Raw genomic sequence first — 27,871 nt, forward strand, 5'->3', positions numbered from 1 at the left:
ACCAGGCAGGTGCCCGCCTCTTGCGGTCCCGGGCAAGCTCCCGGGAGCCGCCAGCCTGGTCCCGGGAAGAGGGGGAGGGCTGGGAGGCATCGGGTGGCTGGCTCGAGCCGTGCCAGATGCAGGGTCTGCTAGCTGGGTGCTGGCAGGCTTGCACCTGGCACAGGCACCGTAGCCAGCCTGTGCCCCTTTAAGGGGTCCGGGGCTGGGAGGGGGGCATACGAGTTTCCCTGGTGTTGGCCAGAGTGGCCACCAGGGAAAGCTGGGGAGGGCTAGCCTCCCACTAGTTTGAATTAAGGGGCTACACAGCCCTTAATTCGAACTAGTAAGTTAGAACTAGGCTTAGTCCTCATACAATGAGGTTTACCTAGTTCGAACTAAGCGCTCCGCTAGTTCGAATTAAGTTCGAACTAGCGGAGCGCTAGTATAGCTCCTATCAAAGTTAATTTGAACTAACGTCCGTTAGTTCGAATTAACTTTGTAGTGTAGACATACCCTTAGAGTGTAAGGGATAATATCCCTTGTTACCGGGGAAAACAAGCTGGCTATTAACATTTTTATACCACTAGAGATTTGCAGGTAGTTCTGCCCTCAAGAACCATGCTGCTGATGCTTGCAAGTCTTTTGGCCTATCCAGACGCACTTGCTCTAGGAATGAAGCCATGCAAAGAAGCCTGAGGCCATCTCTCTACTTGCCAGGTCAGAGATCGATCTTCTGGTGTTTGACTTAACAGCTTTTGTAAAGACTCTCTAAATCGAATGCTGAGGGCTTCCCCAGTCAGTGCTGATATACCTCGCACTCATGAGGGGTAAGGAAAGCCAACAGGAGCATTTGATCCTTTTAACCTTCCACTGTGAATATGGCATCAAGCTCAGCTTAAGGTATGTCAACTCCAGCTACATAGCTGCAGCTGAGTACGTGAAGCTGACCTTTCAGGTCTAGTACAGACCTGGCCTAACTATTCTCTTGCCTTTGGATACCTTCTGCTTCCCATGTGTACTCCTTGGAAGATGAGGCTCCTGGTGCCTGCTAGTGCATTCAGGTAGATAGCCAGTTCTATGTGCTCCTGAAGCAGGGGTAGACAATAAGCAGTTCACCAGGGTTAGCCTGAGGCAGCCCACATTGCTTCCTGCAGCTCCCATTGGCCAGAAACAGCAAATGGGAGTTGTGAGTGGCCGTGCTGTAGACACTCAAAAATGTCTGGCAGCCCATCAGAGGTTAGCCCTGGTGAACTGTGTCTGGCTTTTAGGTCACTTATTGTCCACTCCTGTCCTGGAGGCTAGGTCTGATCTGTCCCTAAACGTGCATTGTCTGCTTTTGGAATTGGAACACATTTCTGAACATACTCCACCTATTAGTTACACAGACGTTGAGGTCTAACTCAGAACCTTGCTGGAGTTGTCTATTATTGCACTCTCCAAGTGAGCATAAAAACCCATACAACTTTACCAACCTAAGCCTATGATTTCCATGTTCTGTGCCATGTGGCTGCATGCACTTCCATTAATTTGGAGACATTCATTACCTGGTAGGGATGCCTGGAAAGATAAAAATCTTTTGATTCAGCATCAAATTGGATTAGCATCCTGTAGATATCTCTCTGATTAAGAGCCAGAAGGAAAGAGAGGGCACTGGAGCGTCTATCCTCGGTGTTGCTGCCTTTGGATTTTCTGCTAAGATTGACATGTACTTGACACAGCTTCTGCTAAGGCCATTGCCTGGCTCGTGATTGTGGCATTATTTTTCTCTTTTTCATCTTCTCTGCCTTTTGGAAGGGCCATGAAACTGGGCGGGGGGAGGGGTTGTTTTATTGATGGCACTAGCTGTTCTGGCTTGGCTTATGTTTTTTTCCCACTCCATTACAATAATATTCTCATTAGATTCTCACTCACATTTCCCGCTCTTTCTACTCTGCTTAAACACACTACCTCCAAGCATAATAACAATGAAAAAAATGTGCTTATTAGTTTTCTTTCTAAATCAAATAAAAAAGGAACCAGCAGAATAATACTGCCATAATAATTGCTTATTTTGCTGCTTAAACTTATTTCTTCTTTAGTATTCTTTAGCTATTTTTCTCCAGCTCTCCAGGATAAATAAGCTCCCGTCACTTCCTGAGAATCCCAGTTATGAGACCACATATTACTGAGCACATCCTCATGCAGCCCTACCTTTGTGCTATAAGGCATGTAGACCTGGGTTCTCCAAAGTCATTGTTTGCCTTGATTTGGAAGTGTTCCTTGATTGGCAGAAGGCTCTGCACATGCAGGCTACGTCTACACTGCCGGTTTTGCTGGCAGTGAGTATGCAAATGAGACATGGATTAGCATATTGCTGCACCTCATTCGCATAATGTATGGACACCATTTTTGCAGATAAAAAAGTAGTGTGGATGGGGGTTTTTTACGCAAAAACCCTGTTTTGTGCAAGATCTTCATGCCCCAAAAAAGGAGGCTTACCAATCTTGCGGAAAAAAGGGATTTTGCACGAAAAGAAAATGTCCACACTTTGTTTTTGTGCAAAAACCCCTTGCACAAAAATGGATCGGCAGAAAATATGCAAATGAGATCACAATTCATGCAAATGAGTCTCTCATTAGCATATTTTTTGTCGAGAAAACTTACAGTGTAGACGTAGCCGCACAGTCTGACAATCAGGCCCCCATCAGGTTGCTTCACTGGAGCAACCAACACAGAGGCATTCGATATCACTCATCATATTTTAAAATCATGGGCAGATAGTATATTTTATAGGGCATGTTTACACTAGGAAATTATTTTGAAATAACTAAATTTGAAATAATAACTCCTGAAATAACAAAATTGAAATAGCATATCCCCAGTACAGGGGAGCCTTGAAATTAGTCCGAGGCAGGTTCCCTTAATGTGGACAAAGAGAGGCCAGCAAGTATTAACTAACTGTACCTTGAGGCAGTTTTCCTCAGTTTTGAGATGTGCTTTTTTATTTTTTCTTATTTCATCACACACAGGGGCCTGGGAAATTAAAAAGGCCAGGCCCGCTCCCAGCCAACACCACCAGCAATGCAGCAGGACTAAGGCTGACCCTACCCACCCTTGTTCTGTGCCACTTTTGAACAAAGCCAGCAAGTCTCTGTGGTCCCTGGAGGGATCTCTACACATTGGCCCCGCCCTGAAAGCTGACTCCACTGCTCTCATTGGCCAGGAACTGCAGCCAATTGGAGCTACAGGGGCAATACCTGCAGACACCAGCATGTGGAGACTACCTGTCCCCTTTTCCCTCCCCTGCCTAGGAGCTGCTGAATGGTGGTGGGATGAGCACATTCAGGATCAGCCTAAAGTAAGCATTAACCCCCTCCTACACTCCAACCCCCTGCTCCAGCCCAGCACCCATCCCGTGCACCCAAAATCCCTTTCAGAGCCTGTATCATGCACCCCTGTAAGCATTAACCCCCTCCTGCACTCCAAACTCTCAGCCAGAGCCCAATCCCTTCTCTCTACCTCGCCCAAAGTCCCTCAGAGCCTGCACCCTGAACCTCCTCCTGTACCCCGACCTCTGCCCCAACCTGGTGAAAGTGAGTGCGACTGGGGGAGATGTCTGGAGGTGAAATGGAATGAAAGGGTCCAGGGCCTCAGAAAGGTGCAGGAAAGGGCCATGGCCACAGGAAAGGGGTGGGGGCAAGGTCTTTGGGTTTGCATGATTAGACAGTTGGCAACCCTCACAGGTGGGCATGTAAAAGCTCTGGCCATGCTGAAAGAGCACATCCAGCAGTGCAGCCGACAGCTCACTGGGCACCAGCCAGTGCAGGTGCAGCATAACCCAAATGTCAGGCAGACAGAGTCCGTGTGAGCGCAGCCTCTTTGTACATGGAAGCCCACTGATTCTTCTGCCCTGGAGCCCACCTTCTTCCTCATAACAAGTCCCACACATGTTACAACTTTATATTTGCGTTTCAAAAAGAGAATAACACCAAGCATCGTCTCAATGGACATTAGAATGCGCACATTTTCTCACCCCTCTTAAACAACTAGGAGGGAAGGGAAGATGGCTGATCAGCGGCTGATTCCAGGAAGCCTGGTGCAGAGCAACTCTGCCTCGGGCTTCCTGTAGTCAGCCGCTGGTCAGTTTCAGCAGCGGCTGACTTGGGGATGCCTGGGGCAGAGCAGCTGGGGTGCTGCTGGGTTGCTCCAGTAGCGCGGCTCCTCGGCGCTACTGGAGCAACCCAGCAGCACCCCAGGTGCTCTGCCCAGGCGTCCTGATTCATCCGCTGCTGAAACTGACCAGCAGCGGCTGAATCAGGACGCCTGGGGCAGAGCAGCTGGGGTGCTGCCGGGTTGGTCCGGAGTGGCACTGCAGGACCAACCCGGCAGCCCCCAGCTGCTCTACCCCAGGGGTAGGCAAGAAAAGCCTGGTCTGCTGGGGGAGGGGAGACCAGCAGACCAGGGGGACAGGAGCAAAGCCGCGGAGCATGCCCGCAGCGGGACAGCCCAAGTGTGCCCGGGCTGTCCCGCTGCGGGCGTGCTCCAAGGCTTTGCTCCCCGTCTCCCTGCAGACCAGGGAGATGGAGAGCAAAGCCGCGGAGCACACGTGAAGCGGGACAGCCCAAGCACGCACGGGCTGTCCCACTGCAGGCGTGCTCCAAGGCTTTGCTCCCTGTCTCCCTGCAGACCAGGGAGACGGGGAGCAAAACCGCTGAGCACGCCCGCAGCAGGACAGCCCGGACGCACTTGGGCTGTCCCGCTGCGGGCGTGCTCCGCGGCTTTGCTCCTGTCCCCCTGGTCTGCTGGGGGGGGGTCCAGCAAAGCTGCTGGACCCCCCCCCCCCCAGCAGACCAGGGACACCAGAGCAAAGCCGCCGCCTGGGCGGCTTTGCTCGTTTGCCCGGGAGCAAAGCCGCCCAGGCGGCGGCTTCGTTCGGGTGTCCCTGGTCTGCTGGGGGGTCCAGCGGCTTTGATGGACCCCCCAGCAGACCAGGGGGACAGGAGCAAAGCCGCCCAGGCGGCGGGAGTCCCACTGCCTGGGCGGCTTTGCTCCGGGGCAAACGAGCAGAGCCGCCCAGGCAGCAGGACTCCTGCCGCCTGGGCGGCTTTGCTCGGGTGTCCCTGGTCTGCTGCGGGGGTTCAGCGGCTTTGCTGGACCCCCCCAGCAGACCAGGGAGACTGGGAGAAGCTTTTCTCGCCTCGGAGGACACGGGTGGCGACCCGCCGCCCGTGAGCTCCAGGGCGAGAAAAGCCCCGTTCGTAAGTGCGGATCCGACTTAAGTCAGATCCGTGTAAGTCGGGGACTGCCTGTACAAACCTTTTGATGTCACCAGGGGGATTCACAAAGCTCTTTATAATGCTAATTGCAAATGTGAAGGAGATGGAAATTTACATCTATTCTCTCCTACATGTCCTGATAAGAAGAGCCCTGGCAACAAAATGCACTTCAGGACACAAAGATAAAAACCATCTATCTTCAGGACTCTCTAATCAACACTGCAAAAATTCATCTAATCTTGATACAAATGATTCAGCACCTAAAGGTGATCACAGATTTTGGGTGGAAAGAGTTCATATTTCAAAGGAAAGGAAGCTGAAAATCGTATCAACTGTTCATCAGATAGATCTCTTCCTCCAGAATGGTAACATTAAGGTAACTGACGAAGTTACTGGGTATGCAAGTATCATGCATCAGGAAGTCACAGATACACATTTCTGTAGGAGGAGTATGTGAAATGTCATCCTATCTGTCCAACTAGCTCACACAGCCAACCTAAATTTCAGGGTCAATGTTACCAGAAGGTAATCTTTTCCTTCCCATGAGGATTACCTAGTATATTCACAAAAGGTCACCCTATCTCAGAGCTAATGAGATCTATACTAACAACATGAGGCCATTGTTCTTGACTTTTCAAAAGGCTCTCCAAAGGCAGAATATTAAAAAGTTTGGGTGTTAGAGTATTTTTGTATAATCTGATCTTTTCTATCAATGAGACCCATATTCAACACCTATTAAAGTCCAGGAAAAGATTCCCATTGACTTCATTGGCTACTAGATCTGGTTCTGAGTCCCTGTTGGCATCCAAGAAATCCCACTAATAAAGTCTTTGAAATTCAGACATTGATGGGATGCAAAAAGAATTAATCAAAAAACAGTGGCAGATATAGGGTGGGACAAGCGGGGCAGCCGCCCCGGGCCCCGCACTTCAAGAAGCCCTGTGCATGCGCCGTGGCACCACCGCGCATGCGCCGTGTCAAAGGGGGGACCCCGCGAAATCGTGCTGCCCTGGGCCCCGCAAAATCCTCATCTGCCCCTGTCAAAGAATAACAAAAAACAGGCATATTTTGTGCATTCTTCCAAGAGAAAGAGATCCTCATTTTATAGTTGAGTGCCTGGAGGATTCAGATATCAGCTATCTCAAACATCATTTGTGTCAACAAACTGGGGTTCATTTAACCTCTCCCAATAGTATCAGATTACTAAGAGCAACTTTGCTTATAAATCCCCATTGGGATTCCATAGATTTTCAACATAGAATCTAATATGGGTATTGCAAGTCCTAAGAAAGCTTTCCTATAAGCTCCTTCTAAAGATGTCCTAATATATCTTAAACATAAAGTAGCATGCTTGATAGTCTTCAAAACCTTGGTTAAAAATAATCTCTGAACATGGCACTTTATGTGCAGAAACCTAATATTGTACCATTCATTATGACAATGTTGTGCTAAGGGAAGGCCAAATATCCATACCAAAGATAATATTGGACACACTATATAATCCTACTGTCCTTCTGTCTGCACAGAGGCATTGGGAAAAGATAAAACCTATTTTTTTATGCCCGCCATCAGGGATTCCCCCATAATGTCAGCATCTCTCTCCATAAATCTTTTCACTAAGACTGTAAGGTTGTTCCTTTTCAAATTGTGGCCCTTTTTAATTACTCCTGTAAAGTCACACCCCTCACCGTCATACCCCAGTTGTTTGAATACTTCACTCTTTTGACATCCTCTTCATTATTTTCCTCTTGCATTAACATGCTTAGTACAATACACACACTTTTCCCCTGCTCTCAGCAGTTATGTCTGTATCTCCTAAACTTTTCTAGGAACAACAGACTGTCATATTATCTTTGAGAGAAGGCAATAGAAACTGCTTCTATGCTGAGGACATCTTTGATTTCTCTTATTCTCCTTTTGCTCCTACAAAGATGATCAACTTAATTCCAAATTCTGTCCTAGGTTTTCCTCTTTTGGATACAGAACATGCTCACACGCATGCACACACCTTCTTCCTCCAACACCTGCACACCAAGCAATCTTCTCCAGTGCTATAAAAATTGAAAGTAAAGGTGATAGCCCTTACAGGAAATAGATATCTAATACATCATCAGCATTGTCATTATGATGTATTAATGCAATGAATCATCAGAGACCTGTCAGGGACAAGATTTATGACTCAAAAATACATTATAGAATGGGAAAGCATCAGGGACAGAGTTGACTGAGGGTTTGTTTTTCTAAATTAAGGACTTTTAAAGTACGTTTAACAATCTTTTACCTTTATGAAGTAGGAGAGGTGGAGGGGTCACAGAAAAGAGGGCTTGATTAAAAAACAATAGACGGGCTCATGAGGCATTGTAAGTGTATGAATATTGTATTTTCCCCCTATGTGGTTTATGTAAGATTTTGAAAGCTTGAAGTTTTATATAATGTAAGCCTCATATTAAAAAAAAATATTCAAGGTTATTTTATCCAGCCTGAGGTATGTTTTATTCTTTAAAAAAATTCACCACGGCATAAAAATTACCAATTGCGCTAACATTTTCTGTTAGAAAAGCACATTTGCTTTGGCCAATTATGGCCTATTTAGGAATAATAGACCTGATCCAAAGGCCACTAAAGCCAGTGTGAGCTTTTTTATTAACTTAATTGGATTTTGGAATAAGAACATAAGAATGGCCGCAATAGTGAGATAGACATATAGACTGTCTAGCACAGTACCCTGTCTACCAACAGTGACCATTATCAGATGCCTCAGAGGGCATGAATAGAATAGAGTGATCACATGATCGATTCCTTGTCCCATCTTCTGGCAGTCAGAGGCTTATGGACTCCCAGTTGCAACCTTGACCATCTTGGCTCTTAGCCATTGATGGGCCTTTCCTTCATAAACTTATCTAGTTTGTTTTTGAACCCTGTTATACTTTTGGCCTTCACACCATCCGCTGGCAACAGATCAGGCCCCATATGTCCCATTGTAAAGTCATGAAACTTGGCAGATCTGTGCAATTGTAACTTAAAGATATCTGACTAGTAGGACAAACTTTTCTTTCTTGCCAAAAATGCTTAATGTAATTACAGTCAGGCCTGCTTCTCTCTTGCTTAGTTCATCCATATGTCTGGATATATGGAAATGTTAACTGGTAAAGAATCCCACAGCGTGCAGCTGTGAAGACGTGCCAAGGCTCTATTAATCTGCAGAGTTTATTCTGTAGTTTGGTTGGAGGTTTTTTGTGTTTTTTGTTCAGGAAAAAAAGGGGAGTTTGCATACTGCTTAATGCAAAATGTTATTAACTCTGTTAACATTTTGTATTTTGGGAATTTAAGAAACATACATAAAGTTACAGCCTAATAACACCAGAAACTTAGGCTATGTCTAGACTGCAGAGTTTTCTGGGAAAACTCGGCTACGTCCAGGGTACGTGTCCGCTTTTTCGGAACAATTTCCGAAAAAGCAGGTGTGTTCTTTTGGCATCTCTGTATTCCTCATTTTATCAGGAATAAGGGATGTTCTGAATGAGGAGGTTTTTCTGACATTTGGCCTTGTGTATACAGGCCAAATGTTGGAAAAGCCTCTTTTGAAAAAACAAGCAGAAAAAGATACGCAAATTGTGGTTTGCAATTTGTGTATCTTTTTCCCAGAAAAACAGCAGTGTAGACATAGCAAAAGCAGCTGCAAAATATCTACTTCTTTCACTTTTTTCTTTGTTTCTGTTGACTTTTAATATATATTTGAAGTATGTTTTGTCCTGTTGCATTTATTTGTACTGCTTTTACATGTAATGTTTTAAACAGTTAATTTTATTACTACCATCGGCGTGAATTAAATACCAAGGTTTCTTATAGAATACAGCATACTGTGCTTGGTACCACCTGACTTAATCATAGATAGGGGCTTCATTAGGCCTTGATTCTGTTCATACTTAACACCTTAACCTCAGCTTTACCAGAGAGTCTACTTACATGATAATGTTAAACACTTATGTAGGAGCAGGCACTACACTATTGGAAAAATTAGAAAAAAATGGAGGAAGGTTAAAATAGCACAATAGGAGCCATACCAGAAAAAAACAAAAAAGTCCCAGATGCATCATGGACAAGAAAAAAATGAAAAGGCTCAATTATGTCAAATTATGTTGATATTCCCAAAATGTCATAATTGCCAAATTTGCAAACAAATGGGGATTCTAGGGCTGTTCTAGATAATGGTCTTTCACCTCTTGAGCTCTTGCTTTAAAGTTCATTTGAAGACATTCAAGATATAACATAGCTGAAAATGGATTCTGAGGCCTTATAAAGTAGGTCCTAGTTGGAAGAAAATGTTTGTAGTATAGAATACCAGAGAAGTTAATGATCTATTCTTCTGCACCCATTCAAGGCAACAGGGTGGCAGCAAGTTTAGCCAAAATAAAGGAAATATCATCAAGTTCTTTTGGTGCCTACAGAGTCAGAGAGATGTGTTGGGAGATTGTGCTCATTTGTATACACCTCCTGGATCCTTTGATGTTTCACAAAGCTAGACCCATGCAGTGTACGAGCTGACAGGAATGTATTAATTTTATTCTTTCAATCAGGTTTCCTTTCGGTAACAATTTTAAATAAGAATGTCTTTTAAAAACCACACTGCATTCAGCCTGGGAAAAACCCTTCTCTTTGTGTAGACTTCAGAGAAATTTAACTGTGCACAAAGACATAACTGCAGTGGATTCATCATGAGCTCAAAGGAAGCTATTTTAAGATATTTTCCTAAGTAGGCATATGCAGTTGCTTATATACATTGCATGTGCCTCATACATGCAAATATTCAGTGTATATTTGCAAATGAAATAGAGGTCTTACTACCATTTGTATTTAGGTAGACGAGATAAATTAGTCAAAGACGTTAATATGACCTTGAAACTGCCCAACATTAAAAGTTGTTAAACAAAGTTTGAGGTTTCATAGGCATGCCTACTGCCATGGCTAAAAAATTACTAAACATTCTTTTAACTTTCACTAAAGGTACAGAAAAAGAAAGAGAATCAGTTAAAGCATTTGAAATGTAAATGGTTAAGTAACATTTTCATTTTAGTCTCATCCCCCAGGCTGTTTCCCTTTAACTAGAAAGAGTCTATAGAAGGAAAAAATTCTGTGTTTGGCCGTCTCTTGGATGGTAATAGCTGATCTTCAGGAAAAGAGATGTTAGCTGAGATGGGCTGTAGCAGTTGTTGCTAGTCCGATCGCATTTCCTAGAAGATAAAGCAAGATAACACACAAAAAAGAAAAGTATTGCAAAGACAGAAGATGAAGCTTCTATTTCTGATGTTGGCATTTACTTGAGACCTCATTGCTGGAGAAACACAAGAATGGCACACAATCTTATCGGCCAATCCCAGACCTAACAAGCTAGTACCAGCATCAGATTATTCAGGACAATGGTGGGCAGCCTGAGTCCACAGGACATACGTGACTTTTCAGCATAATTTGATTGCGGGCCATGAGACATTTTGCTAACATTGACTATCTGCAGGCTTCACCCCTGCAGTTCCCAGTGGCAGTGGTTTTCTTTTCCTAGCCAATGGGAAAGGCCAGAAGGTGGCATGTGCCACTTCACACAGCCCTCATTGGCCAGGAACACAGTACCACAGCTACTAGGAGCTGCAGAAGGTGGTGCCTGCAGATGGTCAATGTCAGCAAAATATCTCACAGCTTACAATCAGATTATCTTAATGGCATTCAGCCTGCGGGCTGTATATTGATCTCTGCTAATTGAAGGTGATGCTTTTTAGCTGCCTTCTTGGTCCCAGGTTTGCAGTAGCATAACAAACTATACAGTCTGCACACACATCTATATTAACAATTTCATCACTGGACCAATGACATCATCCACCAAATCAAAGGCTCATTTAACTGCACATCTAAGGTGATCTATGCCATCAAATGCCAGCAATGCCCCACTGCAATGAATATTGGCAAAACTGGACAATCTCTATGGGAAAGAATTAATGGAAACAAATCAGATATCCGAAAAGGCAACACCCAAAAACCTGTTGGAGAACAGTTTAATCTTCCTGAACTCTCATTAATGGATCTTCAAGTCGCTGTTTTGTTTCAGACCAATTCCACAAGCCAAATACACAGAGAAGGATTGGAACTTAACTTCATTCACAAGTATAATTCTTATGCTAATGGTCTAAACAGGGATACTGGATGGCTCACATACTATCTTCCACCTTTTAATAATGTAACCAAACAAACAAACAATGGAGATGCTAATGGTTCTTAAGAGACTCCTGTAACTTTTATAACTATCTACTCACCATCTACATGTTTTTGTTAGTCTTTGAAGTGCTATTATACTAATTGTTGTTTTTTAACTTACTGTGTCTCTTTTCCTCCCTCCCCCCACTTCTCTTATTTATCCTTGGATCTGGACTCTTGCTACTCCGTCATCTGAAGAAGTGAGTTTTGCCCACAAAAGCTCATGATATCATCTACACGTTTTGTTAGTCTTTAAAGTCCTACTAGATTATTTGTTCTTTTTTTAAGTTTATACAGTCTTGGTTAGCTAAGACAGATTGCTCTTCAACAGAATTAAAAGGGAGAGAGAGGAAAGAGATGTAATATGGTGGGAAAGGAAAGGAACACATAGTGGGAGGGGAGGAAGTTTCACGTGCTAAATGGTATTTGGGATTTAGCTGGAGCCAGCGTAGGTAGTCATGATATCACCTTCCCCTTCTCTGGCCCAGTATCATCAGGACATCTCTCAGGAACAGAACAATAAAGGCACAGTGTTGTCGCCCAGGGTCCTGCGATCCCAGGAGATATGGGGGGTAGCATACAAAACTCATTCATTTCTCTTTTGTCTTTCAGTCGGAGAACATGATAGTAGCCAGCTTTCTCCCCCAAAGTCTCTTTATGAGGACCCCAGAAGAGAAAGATAGGTTAAATAGCCCATCACCTTATTATTTTGTCTACCAACTAGGCCCAAGGGCTCCCTTCACCAGCCAAGTGGGAGAGGCATGCGCGGAATGCAAGTTTTTTCCTCTCATTCTCTGGTAGTCTGGGGAACAGGATGAAAAGCAAACTGCGTCCCAGAGCACACGGCTGCTACTCCCCCACCACCACCATCACCCCTGACCCTTCCGAAATTCTGTCCTTGTTAGGCCTTATTTCTGATCCACCGATTTTGATTTCCAGTTCCACAGTACTCTTGTTTACCAATCATTATCTTAATAGAGTTCATCCATTATACCAATCAGCCTTTTTGTTTGCACTAAAACAGTCTTTCTGTCTCCCTTTCATAGTTTTCCCATCAACTTTTCTTGTGATTGGTTAGTATGATATTTTATGAACTTTCACTCACTTTTACAACTGAGCTCACAGCACCTAACAGGCTGTTCCAGTAAAGCAGTCACATGTCAGTTCTTCCCTTATCCCACAACTATTTCTGAAATACTGGTTATTTCCCCCAAGAGCAAGGGTATAACAGGAAGGAAACGGTCTTCTGTTGACTTCCTTTCACATTATGGGATGAAATCCAGACCAGTCATAGGTAACCAGAAAGTATCCCTGCAGGCTGCCCTGTATCCCTGGGCTCTTTGCTTGTATTGCTACTGTGGCGCTCAGCCTGGGAACCAATAACTAGCAGACAAGCATGCACTGAGTATCTCTGTGTTAAGCAGCTCTGGTTCAGAGACTCTGCAGCAACTTTTTTGTTACATCCAACCACACTCTAGTATCCACCAACTTTAGTTATACCTAGCAAGATGACCCCAGCACTCTCCAACACAGAATTTTCCCAAAAATATGTGCTTTGTAATGTCCAGGATTTTCCTGGTCCATTCAGAGGAACAATAGGGTTCTCATTCTCTCCTGAAGAGACAAAATGCACACCTTATCACTTTAACTGAAGTTAACAATCACTTCAATTCTAACCCAGCACTAGGTTGGTTTTGATTAAAAGTAAAGTAAGTTTATTAATTAAAAGAAATAGAGTTTGAAATGAGTTTGGGTATAAAGGATAGTATTAGCAATGGTTAGAAGTTAATAAAAGTGAAAAATGCTTTCTAGAGACTAAACCTTAAAACTACAGTCTTGCTTCAAGGTTAGATTCTTACTACATTTCATTCCAGCAAGATGGCTGACCTTGCTCATCTCCTCTGTCATCTCCCACATGGTCAGGATCTAAAAGTGCTCAGATCCTTTAGTGTCATATGCAAAGGGTAACTTGGGGTTCTTTGCCCTCTTTTATAGTCCAGTGAATCACTGAAAAGGAGTCTTCTGAAGGTTACCACTCCCCTAAAAATAAAATTCATTCAAGTTGAGAGGAAGGAGACATGGAATCTAGTAGCAAAGGAAGCTCCACGCCTGTTCCCATGCTGGTGTTTGCTAAAATGCAAATGGATCTTTTTCTGCCCTCTCCAATTGCAATATGATTGCTATTCCATTCTTATGACAACTGGCTAGAGTTGTTGGTTTGTTCATTGTCTGAAGGAGACAAGAACAAACACATTTTAGTTTCACATTTCTTTCATATTTGTATGATGCCTTGGATATTTACCTTGCATACATCACTCAAGAATGTTAATGATCAATATATTATTACTTTCCAGTGATACCTTATATGACATATAGGCACAAGTTATGACACTGATGAACTGGAATATACTGAACTGGTCAGACCAGGCTGAAACTCACTACCAGATACCAGTGACTCTGTGTGGCCTTCCGTGGTAGAAGGAATTAAGGTCTGGAGCAAACAAGCCCCACAAGGTTAATTTGAGAAATGCAAGCCTTCAGGGAAAGGCATGGCTGGAATATGTCTCCTATTGTCATTAGCTTCTTTGTTAATAAAACAAAATCTATGGAGGGAATGAGTTTGCCCCCCTACTGTGTCTACAGGCTTTGTTCAGTACAGTGAAAATATCGCCTTTTCACAAGGTGGTAGCACCAGTAAATATTCTCTTTCTAATGGCAACCAAGGTATTTTATTTGTGTATACACTTTGGATAGTTGTACCCATAAAATAGGAACACACAAATGTTGATGTGCAATTGTACATAGCTAACTATCCATACCATTGTGGACAAAAAAGCTGCTCGGGTTTCAGATTTCTATTTTATTCATTCCCAGCCTCAAGTTATATTTTTGATGCCGTCAAGTAAGTTGGTATTGAGTTTATTGCTTTCTTTGGTAGACTGTCACATATGTTACAAATCAGTCGACCTTCCACTGAGTTCTCAAACTTGGCTGTTTACATTATCTCTCATTAAGAGGTATACAAACTTTCCCTGAAATACCATACCACTGATACCCTCTGAATAAGGTTAAGTCCAGTCTTACAATCATCTTTTTATTAAGTAACACAGCTTTAGTTCAGTAATTTTTAGAGGAAACTAAATGTCCTGGAAGGCTTTTCAGAAGTCCGTCTTGGTAAAGCACTGATACAGCTCCATATCCTATTAATCCCAATTGAGTATTTTCATGGGAAACCCCAGTGCTATGTACAGTCAAGATGACACATACACACACACTTTGTTCCATCCAAAGAAATAATCTGTTTTCCAGCTTTTCAAACAGTCAGACTATTTTGTTATTGTTTTTAGTTTCTTTCTGTCCCTTTTTATTTTTTTATTCCATAATTTATAAGAAGTTATCTTGGGCTTGCTACAGATTTAAAAGCATGTGTTGGGGAGGGAAATTTCTTACTGTCCATCCTTTAATTTATATGCATGACCAAAGATAAATATGTTTTTTATTTATAACTGTGGATAAATGCCAAGCAAAGCCTTTTCATATGATGCACTGCTGCTGTAGTGAAGAAGTACTTAAACCAGTTCCAGTTAAGTGAGGGCCCTAGATTTTTCATATAACTTCATGTGAAATGACTAAGCTCTGGATTCTTTTCTTTTGAACATCTTTAAAGGTTACAAATGTAATGAATTTAGATGGTCTCAGGCTTCTTTCAGTTTTGCTGAGATGGCCTGAAAGCCACATCTGAACATGGAACATTTCAGCTCCAGCATCCTGCAAATGAAGTTTTTTTATAGGCTACATTTTTTTCCTGGCTGGTGGTGACAGTTGAATAAAGGTTATGGGGAGCTGGTGGTAACAACACAATTGAATACTCTTATAAGTTTGGAATGAATGGACTCTGACAATGCTATTTTGAATAAGAACACTCACAAATCTAATTTAAATAATTTATAATTGTCAAGCCTAAATGTAAAAACATGATTATAAACTGTGCGTAGGATGACTTTATGTCAACTTCTAATGATTTAAAAGTCTAGTGTCTGAATCTGCAATTTACCAGTCTGTAAAACCTTTCAGAGAAGACTTATACAAGCATATGAGTGTGTCTTTCACTCCGGGTGTATTTATTGTATAAACTGACCTTTTGTCTGGTTGACTGGGGACAGTGTTTCGGGGCAGATATAAAACAAAATGTTTCAGTGTAACCAGGAAAACAGGGAGTTTCCTGATTTTAAAACAAAATGATATATTTGTTTGGATACATTAATTCCTTCATAATTCCCTACTAGCCTAATTTTTACACAGAGAAAGGCTCAGAGTAACAAGGGGCTAATGCAATGTATTACATCTTTATCATCAATGGACTACTAGTGCACCAGGCTTGGAAACTGTATCCCTAGGGATTTGACTAAAGTTTGTAAATGATCCAAACTCATCCATCCTAAGGGAAGGAGCATAAGAATGCTCCTTCTGTTACCTGGAGTCTAGCCTCATTATGCACAACCCTAACTCATTATCCCCTGATATCTTCAATATACAATGACCTTTGATGACACTGCAAGACAGCACACAAAAGGGAAGCCTTTATTGTAATTCCAGCTCCTGAATGACAAACGTGGCAGGTTTTTTTCCTCTCTCTCTCTCTCTCTCTCTCTCTCTCTTTCCACAATTTGGATTTAAATCTGAATAACTCTAAGCAGCATTGTTTAGTTTAGATGTTTGGATTAGTTTCTGATTCTGTTTCCCTGCCACTTAGGAATCAAGTGTAGGCTGGAAGCAACTAATTTACCATGTAAGAAGATAGGTCCCTGTTAACACAGTCAAGGGCAAAACCATTAAGCCATTAGGGCTTGTATTTCCTCATTTTATAACATTCTGATACAAAGATATGCCCAGGGCCTTAGATGTGTGTCTGACCTTTTGGGATTAAATTTCTTGCCAGCTCACTGTTGGTGCAGTGCATATTGCTCTGTTTCTTTCGACTTATTTCATGTACATTGATCTTTGGCCAAGTGTTATTTCAAGGCTTTATTACTGATCCTACAGCCTTTATTCAAACAAGTAGTTCCATTAAAATCAATGGGAATAATCATAGGCTAGCTTGTCACAGCCTTTGCTTGGCTGTGTTGGGAGAAAAGGGGAATAAATCTCTCTCACACACACCTCTTATTCAACTGCTCATCCTTTCCTAGAAGGATCAGATAAGAAACGTTTTTAAAAGGCATATGATAATATCTATCCTGTCAAAGGGTAGTGTTCGCTAAAGCTTTGAATATTGTCTGTGATAATTCAGAATGAGTTTCTGGTGTAATATTATCGATGTACCTTTAGATAGACTGTAAACTCTTTAGGCAGGAATTAGGATTACGTGCAGATCCTACTGGAATACCAATAATAAATGCTAATTATAGACGGTATATGCTTTGTATATTCTGTGTGAAAGTGAGAGAGATTATTTCTGTTTTACTGATCATCCTTTTCTGAAAAAATGTAACATGGATACTTACATGAGGATATAGTTAACTGTGGTTCAGATATGAAATACGAATGAAATCTTAGTCCCATTGAAGATAATGTGAGTTTTGCCAGTGACCTCAAAGGGAACAGGATTTCACCCTCTAAGTTGGGATAACTTCCTAATTGTTGCATTTTGTTTCCTGGAAGTAGCAGCCAGCATTAGAAATTCATTGCATATTAGCAAAGTGGTGAGACGATATAAGATAATGTAATGCAGTTTTGAATCACATCTGGTTTGAAACAAAGTGGGAAACAGCAACCAATATAACATGAGCATTTTTCCAGGTTTATTTCTTGCATTTTGAAATGTAATGAAAATGTTACAATTTTCAGACAATTCTATTCTGAATCATTTCTCCACATTTACCCACACACTTTATCTTAATGTTTCTATATTTTCTTCCACATCATTGTAAACATATTAAATATTATATGACTCTTGTGGCATACTACTAGAAATGGTTCCATTGCAAGAAAATTTCCAGTTATTTGTTGAGGTCTGTCATCTATCCATTTAATATCCCTATCATCTGTCCATTTAATATGTGGTGCATTGATTTTGTATAGTGCTAATTTTTAATTAAAATGTCGTGCAGTACTTAGTCAAAAACCTTAAATAACTCTAAGCATATTATATTAACACATTAACACATTTATCTTTATCAACAAAGCTTGTAAGCTCATGAAAAAATTATATCAAGTTTGTTTGACAAGATCCATCTATTTTCAATACCACTCTGTTGATTAGCATTAATTATGCTTTAATTCTTTATTTAATTCCATATAAGCCTTTTCATATTTTTTAAATTATTACTGCTTTCACTTCCCTTCCTAACCAGGATAGTTTTCTAATAGGTTTTCTAAGCAACGTAGGAGAATGACGATCTCGGTATAATTTATGTAGTGTATTTCAGATGGAACTTATGATTTTGGTTTCTAGTCGGCATGAAAACATGATCAGGTCGGGTGTGCAATGACTTATGGAAAATGTAGATAATCCTGGAAAGAAGATCTCATAAAACGGTAACATTCATGGTGAATGAAATTTACCCTTATGCAGGGAGTCCTAGCTCAAGAATTGTCCACTTAATGTTTGTGTTGAAGGTTCAAATATGACTGTACTGAATAGACCTTGTACTGATACTCAGCACGTGTCTGACTAGTAACCCTGCCTCAGAATGTATGTTGCTAATTGGGAGAAGATGTGAGGGGGGGAAAATGTTTGCCTTTGAACTATATTTATTATGTTTTAAATTAATAAATGGGGCTGACACCTAAAATATGAGAGACCACTGGTTCAGTTCCCCCCTTTGCCTGATGGGTAAAAAGGATTTGAACAGGAATCTGCCACCTCTCAGGTAAATACCTTAACTCTCCCTCAATTTCCAACCCCTTTCCCCCTACTCTATTTCCAGACTGTTTTGTAGATGTAGGTGGCTCCCATACATGCCTTCCAGGTCAGGCATCACCTGTGAGTGAGGTGGTGGAGTGCCTACCTTCCCTTGATTCATGAATTGCTCTGGGACTTAGGCAAGAGATAGGTGTCCGTGTGCCTGAATATGACAACAGCGGGCATGCCCACTGCAAAAACATAGACGTCAAGTGAATTTAAGTGCCTACAGGGTTAGGTGGCAGCAGTGCCAGTGTTTTGTGAATCAGAGTGGTGCCTAAAAATAGGACTTAAGCACCTAAGTACCTTTGTGAATCCCAGCCTGAGTGGGTGAGTTACACGACTGTTGAACGCTGACTTTTTTTTTCCTTGGTATTTATTCATTTCTTTCTTTCTTTGTACAATGCCAAGGGCCTCCCGGTCACAGTAAGAAGCCTGTGGCAGAAAAGGAATTGTGTCCACAAGTTTCAACCTGGTGCCCTCTCTCAGCATTAGGGCAGTAGTAAAGAGTACACCTTGAGATATAAAGGATAGTTGAAATGAGCCACATTCTGCTCTGCTTGTTTCTCTTGACTAGTGCCTTACTCTAATGAGCAGCCCCACTGACTTCAGTAAGGCTTCTCTTACGGCTCTGCTCAGTGTAAGCCAGGAGATCAGAATCTGACCCAGCGTGATTTGGGATATATGTGCCTTCGTAGTATGGCCGCTCATAACTTCATATTATCCTCACTGTGCTTTGCATTATCCTTCACAAAGCAGACTTAGTGCTGAGTGTTGGACACCTAGCTTTTATGCACCCTGCATAAAAATTCACAAGCCCAGATTTCCATGGAGAGAGTTAGACACCTAAAAAGGAGATTCACAGAAGCCGGCCAGATGAGTGGGCAGCAATCTAAGCTCACCAGCAGGAAATGCCTATGAGAGGGATGAGGTCTCAAAAGGAATTAGGTACCTACTTCTGGATCTGAGAGAGGAGACTTTCTCCACCTGCGATTTATAACTGTGAACCCTCTCCTGAAGCTGGGAGCCTAGCCAGGTCAGTCCTTTCTCAGAACAAATGGAGAAAGGTGCAGTAGTGGTGCTCTTTATTCCTAAAAGGTTACAGCACCCACCAAGGTCATATGCAAGAACGGTGTAAACCAAAAACATACTGCAGTGTAGTTTGTTGTTAGTGTTCATTAGATGTTTGTTGGTTACATTAAAAGACCTTTAAAGTGATGAGGTTTTAATACTGATGGACAGTTACCAAAAATAAGTTGTTCTGGGGCTGAGAATTTGCATGTCAAATTTCACTGGTAAGTGAATATTTATTTCTAGTTAATAATACTCAAGTGCGTTATGACACTGTCTCAGGTATTAAAAGGTACTTAGGCATTGTTCTACTTAGGCTGCCAGACTTAAGTGACCCATATGTCAAATTACAGTTTCAAAAGTGACTTATGCACTTATATCTACACTAGGGGTAAGATTGACACTGCCGCGGTCAATCTTCCAGGTTTCGCTTCAACAAGTCTAGTGAAGACCTACTAATTCAAACTGAGAGGGCTCCCTGGTCAGCCCTGATACTCCTGCTGGGTATCCCACAAGGAGTCAGGGAAGCACTAGGAGCTTTTGCTCCAGCTGACCTCCCTTTGTTTGGATGGTGATTTATGATACGTCAACTCCAGATATATAATGAATGTAGCTGGAGTTGCGTATCTTATGTTGACCTTTCCCTTTCGTGTAGACATGTCCTTAGAGTCCAGAGCCTCAAAAGTATTTAGGCAATTAATTCCCATTGAGGATTTGGGCTTCAGCAGTTTGTCTCAGTGGAACCTAGGTTTCTAAGCCCTTAAGTCGCTTTTTGGGAATGGGATGGGCCCATCTAAATTGTAGCGAAGTAATTCCTCACTATCTTTAATAATATGGTCCTGTGTAAAGGGACTTCCGCCATTTAACCCAGATTGGAATACATTGCTGTGCTTCTTCAATAGCCTGTTCTTTTAAACTTTAATAACTATTGCTACAGGTAGTTTCTCTTTTTAAAAAATGCGAACAGATTATTTCATATGATGCCAATAAAATGCCAGTCCATGAGAGTAAACTTCTTATGACACAATCAAATGCAAAAAGGAAAAAAAAATCCATTGGACTTGGATTTTGCTTCTTTATGTTCTTTGTGACTTTAAATACAAAGTGGTAGATGATGGGGGGGAAGGGAATTTGTGCTAAACGAAGTTTTGCTCTTAGGACTGTGTATGCCAAAGTTGGTCTGGAAGGGATACTTATGGCCAAACTAATAAACTCTGATAGAGACGTTTAGAACAAAAATCCTGACAAACCTTAAACTATAGCAATGCTAGAAAGAATCACTGTAATATCATCTGCTGCTGAATACTACCAATCTGTGAACAAAGTTACACAAAAAGTTAATACCCCAATTTTATTTCCTTCTCTCTACAGCTATAATTTAAACAAGTTGCACACATAAGTGATGTTCTATGCATAGGATTCTGCAGTAAGTTTGCAATGTCAGGTTTGTTTATCAAAATCATTTTTAACTACTTGCCCAGGGCTCTGTTCTAGGGAGGTACAAGCTGCAAGCTGAGTTTTAAAGAGGCAGTTTTCATTTTCCATGAACTTTCAATAGCCCTTTCAGAGTCCTGAGCAGCATGCTTAGTTTAAACCACACTATGTCACAAATTTACAATTAGGTTTAATTACTTAGTTACAGAGGATTTACTCTTGTTTTACATGATTGGCACGTGACCTTTTCAGATCTCATAGGGTTGGTAAATCCCCCTTGCCTCTCATGGGGAAAATTTCTTACTAATGCTTTGGAGGCCTAATTGCAATGTTAACATCACCCATAAACCTAATAATCACATAGTAGTTAATAAAAGGCAGAAAGTTTTATAGTCTTTTCCACCATTGTTAAAATACTGCTACTGTAATTTACTCCTAGCCACAGAAAGCCTAGAGGTAACTGTGAAAAATAAGATGCTGTTTATTTGTATATTCTTGTCATCCCAGGTGAGCATTAATTTTAATATAATGGATTTAGAAATTACTTGACAGGTAGATAATATGGGCCATCTCTTGCCAAAACAATACCTTCAGTATTTCAGGATTTTAATGCAAGAAACAATGATGTTGCAAGTATACTCTGTAGTCAGTGATAAGGATCATTTTCCATCTGTCTCTCTGTTCTGTTCAAAAAGTGTACTTTCTGTGCCACCCTCTGGCTCTTCCTCCTTCAACTCAGTTAAGTTCAAAAACCCCTCTAGCAAAGGATGCCTACAGTGGTCACTGGGAAAACTTCCCTTGATGTCAATGCATTTTGGATGAAACCTTAGAATTAAAAAGTGTTGGGGATTATTACATCACTATACATGACATCAAATATATTTTTTTAATGTCATGCTTGGCTTTCACTTCCCAGAAGAAGGGTTAGTACTGGAGTAGGTTATTGCATCACGAGGGTGCAGCATGTTGTCCATACAGCAGCTCTCTTCCCTAGCTTGCTTCTGGGGATAGACATTTTCTGCTGGCCTATATCACTGACTAGTTACTAATCAGTCTGCACTAATTCAGCTGGGCTGACCAATAAATGGGATGTTAGGCAGAGCGAGGCATCTCCCATTCCCTACATTTTGTAAAGGGACTCCCAAGAAACAATTCCATTTACTGTACTGCAGGCTGGGAACATGCTGATTTATGGGACTGCATAACAAACAAAGTGGAGGAAACAGCCAGTAATTAAATAGAAATAAGGGAAGGGGAGCGCATGACTCCAAACCATAATACTGTAAGTAACCCAGTTAACCCCTCAATTGCTATTTTACTACACTGACCCTCTCTCAGCTTCCTACCAGCTTCCTGCTCCCCTGCCCCAAGGAGGATGTAAACAGATATCTTAAGGTAAACCTATTTATTCAGAGAACTTAGCACAGGACATGCAGGAATAGGTCATGTTGGTGGCTTCACTGGAGCCAAGGCAGAGGCTGTCTGGGGCCTGCAGTGAAGGCAGTGTGAGTAATCACCACCCTTGTTCAGGAAAGTGCTTGCAAGGGAAGAAAGGCAACAAAAAGACTCTAAGGGCTTGTCTTCACTATGCGGAAGATCCAGTGGGTCTAGTAAAGGCCTGCTAAATCAAACTCTGAGGGCATCCCTGGTCAGCACTGGCACTCCTGCTCCTTCCGAGGAGTAAGAGAAGTCAACTGGAGCATTTTCTCCCATCAATCTCCCAGTGTGGAGACCATACAGAAACTTAAATTAAGATACATTGAATCCATCTACATAATTAACGTAGCTGGAGATGTATATCTTAATTCAACCTTCCCGTGTAGTGCAGACCTGGCCTTGGGATCAGAGGCAGAGTGGTCTTCCCCTGAAACCAGAACTCAGGGATGCTGACATTTGGTGGAGATCTGAGGTGGGTTGTTGATTTTGCAAAGTTTCTAAAGGCAGTTGGTTGTGTCCTGGAGGAAACTTGCCCCTTGTGTGACCCGTGATTTGAGGAGAATTTTATGAGGCTTGAGGTAACTGGATTTGTAGATATGGGAAAGTCAGTGGATGTGATATACCTTGACTTTAGAAAAGCTTTTGATACAGTCTCCCACAATATTCTTGCCAGCAAGTTAAGGGAGTATGGATTGGATAAATTGGCTATAAGATGGATAGAAAGTTGGATAGACTGTCGGGCACAACAGGTAGTGATTGATGGCTCAGTGTCAGAGTGGCAGTTGGTTTCTAGCAGAGTATCCCAAGGATCTATTCTAGGACCATTTTTATTCAACATTTTTATTAATGACCTGGATGAGGGGATGGATTGCACCATCAGCAAGTTTGCAGATGACACTAAGCTAAGGGAAGAGTAGATACGCTGGAGGGCAGGGATAGGGTCCAGAGTGACCTGGACAGATTAGAGGATTGGGCCAAAAGAAATCTGATGAGGTTCAACAAGGACAAGTGTAGAGTTCTGCACTTGATGGAAGAATCCCAATCATTGTTACAGGTTGGGGACTGATTGGCTAAGTATCAGTTCTACAGAAAAGGACCTGGGGATTACAGTGGATGAGAAGCTGGATATGAGTGGATATGAGAAGCTGGATATGAGTGCCTTTGTAGCCAAGAAGGTTAATGGCATATTAAGGTGCATTAAGAGGAGCATTGCCAGCAGATCTAGAGAAGTGATTATTCCCCTTTATTCGGCTCTGGTGAGGCCACATCTGGAATATTGTGTCCAGTTCTGGCCCTCCCCCCCCCCCCACTTTAGAAAGGATGTGGACGCATTGGAGATGGTCCAGGGGAGGGCAACCAGAATGATTAGGGGACTGGAGTGCATGAGGGATTTGGGTTTGTTTAGTCTTCAGAAGAGAAGAGTGAGGGGGGATTTGATAGCAACCTTCAATTTCCTGAAGGGAGGTTCCAAAGAGGACAGTGAGAGGCTGTTCACAGTAGTGATGGATGGCAGAACAAGGAGCAATGGTCTCAAGTTACAGAGAGAGAGGCTTAGGTTGGACATTAGAAAAAACTATTTCACTAGGAGGGTGGTGAAGTACAGGAATGAGTTACCTAGGGAAGTGGTGGAATCTCCATCGCTAGAGGTTTTTATGTCTCGGCTTGACAAAGCCCTGGCTGGGTTGATTTAGTTGGGATTGGTCCTGCCTTGGGCTGGGGGCTGGACTTGATGACCTCCTGAGATCTCTTCTAGCTCTATGATTCTGATTCCATGATATTCCTTCCATCAGAGTTCTATTGCCAGATATGATCTGCATGCTTTCCTTTGATTATGTATCTTGGGGAACATGAAGAAGATCCCTGCAGTGGTGTGACAGGGGGTTGTGGTCTCCCACCCAGACCAGTGGGGAGAAACCTGTAATGGCCCCTGCTGAACAGAATCTGGACATCCTGATAGTATACCTAGACTTTAGTAAGGCATTTGATACGGTCTCACATGATATTCTTATTGATAAACTAGGCAAATATAACTTAGATAGGGCCACGATAAGGTGGGTGCATAATTGGCTGGATAACCATAGTCAGAGAGTTGTTGTTAACAGTTCTAAATCCTGCTGGAAAGGGATAACAAGTGGAGTTCCTCAAGGGTCTGTTTTGGGACCCGTACTGTTCAATATCTTCATCAATGATGTAGATATTGGGATAGAAAGTACGCTTATTAAGTTTGCAGATGATACCAAACTGGGTGGGGTTGCGACTTCTTTGGAGGATAGGGACATAATTCAAAATGACCTTAGCAAGTTAGAGAAATGGTCAGAGGTAAACAGGATGAGGTTTAATAAAGAGAAATGCAAAGTGCTCCACTTAGGAAGGAACAATCAGTTCCATACATACAAGATGGGAAGCGACTGTCTAGGAAGGAGCATGGCGGAAAGGGATCTAGGAGTCATAGTGGACCACAAGGTGAATATGAGTCAACAGTGTGATGCTGTTGCAAAAAAAGCAAATATGATTCTAGGTTGTATCAACAGGTGTGTTGTAAGCAAAACTCGTGAAGTCATTCTGCCGCTCTATTCTGCACTAGTTAGGCCTCAGCTGGAGTACTGTGTCCAGTTCTGGGCGCCACATTTCAAGAAAGATGTGGAGAAATTGGAAAGGGTGCAGAGAAGAGCGACAAGAATGATTAAAGGTTTAGAGAACATGACCTATGAGAAGCCAGGCTTCATGAACTGGGCTTGTTTAGTTTGGAAAAAAGAAGATTAAGGGGGGACATGATAGCGGTTTTCAAATATCTAAAAGGGTGTCACAAGGAGGAAGGAGAAAAATTGTTCCTCTTGGTTTCTGCGGACAGGACAAGGAGTAATGGGCTTAAAGTGCAGCAGGGGAGGTTTAGATTGGACATTAGGAAAAAATTCCTAACTGTCAGGGTGGTCAAATATTGGAATAAATTGCCAAGGGAGGTGGTGGAATCTCTCTCTCTGGAAATATTTAAGAACAGGTTGGATAGACATCTGTCAGGGATGGTGTAGACGGAGCTTGGTCCTGCCTTGAGGGCGGGGGGCTGGACTCGATGACCTCTTGAGGTCCCTTCCAGTCCTATTATTCTATGATTCTATGATCCCTGGACACCCCACTGGCAACAAAGGGGTGGGACAGGAACTGGAACTAAAAAGACCCTATCTAGGTCAGTAGGGAAAGAGCTGCCAGAGAATCAAGATGCATCTCCCCTCATGACACTAACAGAGGCTGCTGCAGTGTCAGAGAATAGGAAGGATTGCCAGTGCTGAAAGACCCTAAGAATCCTGACAAGCTGGTAGAGCTGCCACCTGCTGTTTACCTAAGTGAGATGGAAGGAGTCCAGGGGATGGAACAGGGTTTGGTCATGGGCAATGTTCCCTCTAAGCTGTGTGGCAGCAGAGATTCACAGGTGATTAATCAACCCTGCCCGCTCAGGGATCCATGCATGGAGCTGACTGACTGGGTGGGGCTGATTAATCACCTGTGAAGCTGTACGACCGCTGCAGCTTAGAGAGAACACTGGTCATGGGACAAAGTGTACAATGGCCAGTGTGTTGTAGATGGATCTCCACTGATCCAGCAGCAGACAACTCCACCAGCAGGCTCTCAGCTAACGTTGTAGAGCAGACTCAATAATTCTCTCTGTAAGTGGTCTAGATGCCACTAGGTAGGACAGTACACCACACCCAGAAGGTGTGTGGGTCACATAAGCACTTGAAAAGGATGATCCCAATGATGTGCATAGCCACCAGTATCCTTTGACAACTACTGGAGAAAATCCTGGGCAGAGTGCAAAGTTAGGAGGTTGCTATGATGAACTTAATTCATTCATGGCCTAGATGCAAGATAGTATAAATCTGACTACTAAAATGGGATGATGTTGAGAACAAGGATTCGATTAGAAAAGAACCTTAGATTGGTTGGAGCAAAGGAGAAAATGTAGTCAGATAAACAAGAACATTTCTTTAAAAATGGTTGATAAATCTTATCTCCCCTAACTTCTTGAGCAGTTTTGTCATTTGGTCTTGAGCCTGGAGATTACAGCCAAGATGCATTCCTCTGTGTAATTTGAATTATCCTGATAGAGTACAAAACCTCAAAATGAGAAGCATACTGGCAAGGACACTGGAATTTCAAGGTGAAAAGACTATGGTGTACACTGGTTTTTAAGATCATAAGTTCCTCTTTATTTTGCAGTATAAATACACTGAATTTTATGGTCTTTCTGTTTAAGAACAAGCCAGGCTGTTCTATGGTTTAAAGAGAAGGTTAGCACCTGAAAATAGTTTTTTTTTTACTTTGGTGGGTTCAATATATTGCCTGGATTCTTGTGACTTACCCCAGAAAAATATATTTCCAAGTTCCTTGCAGATACTGTATCCCTAATGCACAAGAAGTCAGGAAACATTTCACTACACATGGAATGCAGGTTTGGAAGAAACTGATTCTTAATTTTTCAAAACCTTTTAGATTCCATTTGGTTGGTTTAAGAAACTGACCTAGTCCAGTACTTTACTCTTATTTTATTATAGATAGATCTAGTGCAAAGGCATATAGTTAAGGTTTGCCTCACATGTTCCATTAAAAGACAGTTTTCATTTGCTTATAGCTGTGCCAAACCTTAACCATTCAAGCTCTTTATAATTGAGAATAATTGGCCTGCAAATTTATTGACAAAGTAGTAGAGGCTTAGAGAATATGCCTTAAATATGTGTCTGTATTGCTTTCTTCTCCAAGTATCAGGCCAATTTGATGTAAGGTTTTTAATTTTCTATGGCCTGTTTTAAAGGTGAGAGACCAGAAGGGAATAGGATTCTGTGTATTGCCACCATGAATAGTATTATATCATAATGTTTACAAGGCATTTTCATGATACAAATGTTGTTAAATAAAATAAATAAATGCACACTTTTTATAGGAATTGCAGACAATTTGAACAATCTCAGAACTTTTCAGAAAGTGTACCGCTATATGTATAACACTGTTAGATATATTGTAAGGACACCATTATTTTACCAGCATAGGGTGACCAGATGTCCTGATATTATCAGAACTGTCTTGGTATTAGGGACGTTATCTTGTACAGGCAACTTAAAAATATCTCTCCCTCAAAAAAAAAAAGGTACCCTGATTTTTCACACTTTTTAACAGGTCACCTAACCTAGCCCAGTGAAAGCTGGAAGAACAAATCTGCTCGTATTCCTCAAGACAGAAGATGATTTTTTGAATTGCTAATATTGTTTCTGTACTTAATAGTTGTAGTATTTGAGAAGTTCAATGCCCGATTATCATTCAGTTTGTCAATATGTTTAAAATTAATTTGCATACCTTCTTGCCACCTTTGGACATTTCTCAGAGTTCTTGCTAGGAATAAGGACAAAACACTCCAATGAACTGAGAATAGCAGCTCTTTTTATTTTAAAGGATGATAGCAGTAACTTATTCCACTTCTGGAACTGGATGTATTCCAGTTAGGTGGAAACGTATGCCTTTAAGTTTGCAAACTGCAGCATAGTACAATGCCTGAAAT

Source organism: Pelodiscus sinensis, chromosome 3, assembly GCF_052426305.1.
Source record: "Pelodiscus sinensis isolate ZL-2025 chromosome 3, ASM5242630v1, whole genome shotgun sequence".
Classification (NCBI taxonomy): domain Eukaryota; kingdom Metazoa; phylum Chordata; order Testudines; family Trionychidae; genus Pelodiscus; species Pelodiscus sinensis.